Consider the following 1,606-nt stretch of genomic DNA (forward strand, 5'->3'; position numbering starts at 1 on the left):
CTAATGAAGAAGAGATAGTATCCTTGGAACTGTTATTCACAGCATGTGACGTCATTCATTTTTCTAGTCCATTCCAGGATGCTTACACTTAGGCAATACTTACATTTATGAAGAGTGAAATAGTAGTTATAGACTAAGCTGCACTATCTCCTTTTAAAATTTCACTTCATTTTTTGGCAAAGCTTTTGTCTGATTTTGAAATTTTGCTATTTGCAAATACATTGTTTTCTTTGTATAGAATGTACCTACTGTCTATACATGAGTAATATTATTCTCAGCTTCAGGAAACATTTCACAGCTCTAAGTTCAACAAACACCACATTGTTAAGCACATCAGTCTTAATAGAAAGGAAAATGTCGATATGTTGTATCTATTGTCACTGCTCTATAATTTTTTATTTCAGACATTCTTACCAACAAGATAGTTATAAAATAAACAACTCCTACAAGGTTTATATTGCACAATGTCAGTTTCAGTAATTTTCATTTCTAAGTTTGCAAAGAATTGGCATTTTGCCTTCTATAAGCACTTTGAAAAAGACTATCTGAAACCTTTAAAATGAGAAATACATCTATATGTTTAATAAAATAGTAAAGATATAAACTATTGAAATAATGTAAACAAAAAGTCATTATTGGGTAGTTATAAAAAGTATATTAGTTGGAATTTTTTTTTTTTTTTTGCTTCAGAGTTTTATGAGTTGCCTCAATAGGAAAAGCTAAATTACCTATTTTGTTTGATCTGTTTCTGTCATTTGTGGAAGGTCCTCAGGGTCAACCTGGATGCTAGTGGAGCACTGTGGGAGACAGGAGAGGGAGAAGCTGGGGAGGTGACTGGGAGCATTAACCTTAACCTTGCACTCATTCCAGTGCTAAGGCAAGAAGGGAAGGAGGGCCCCCTTCATCTTCTCCCCAGCACAGGCCGGGGCTAGCCGGGCAAGAGAGATCTCAGAATCGCACTAGGTCAGCGCGGGGTGGAGAGGGCACACCTTCTCCTGACTCCGGGAGGGCTTCCTTCTTTTTTCAGAACACATATCCGCACAGGTCATTGATTCTCAGTTAACCTCTCTCCCTGGTGGCTTCATTTACAGCAAATGATCTAACGTTCATTAAGAAACACCGATGAGAGGTGATTGTTGAGGGTTGTGGAGACACAAACGCCCTGGACAGGTCCAAAATATCTGCCTCTTTAAAGATAAAGACTTGTGTTTGTAACTCTGGAAACACACACATACACACGAATGCAATGTTGAGCTTCTATTCCTTACATAAGTTTTCTATCTAAAACTTACTTCCTCCTGCATCCATTACCCTCCATAGCGCATCTAATCTATCTGCCTTATTTGGGGCTGTTCGGCTCGTCCAAACAGCCAGCCGGCTGGGGAGCTGTTGATTCCGCCAACGCCGCCGGCAGCCGGAGCGCTGAAAAATGCTGAAGGCGAGCAGGCAGCCAAAGAGTGAAGAAAACGCTCTCCTCCCGCTCCTCGCCTCCACCGCGGCTCTCCCCAGGCGTCTCGGGCGTCCGCGCGCAAACCCGGTGCAAAGTTGGCCCGGAGACCCGGCGGAGGGATCAGGGGGCTGGGGTAGCTGAGGCCAGGGGCCGGCG

This window comes from Crocuta crocuta, unplaced genomic scaffold (assembly GCF_008692635.1).
Source record: "Crocuta crocuta isolate KB4526 unplaced genomic scaffold, BGI_CrCroc_1.0 scaffold165, whole genome shotgun sequence".
NCBI classification, from domain to species: domain Eukaryota; kingdom Metazoa; phylum Chordata; class Mammalia; order Carnivora; family Hyaenidae; genus Crocuta; species Crocuta crocuta.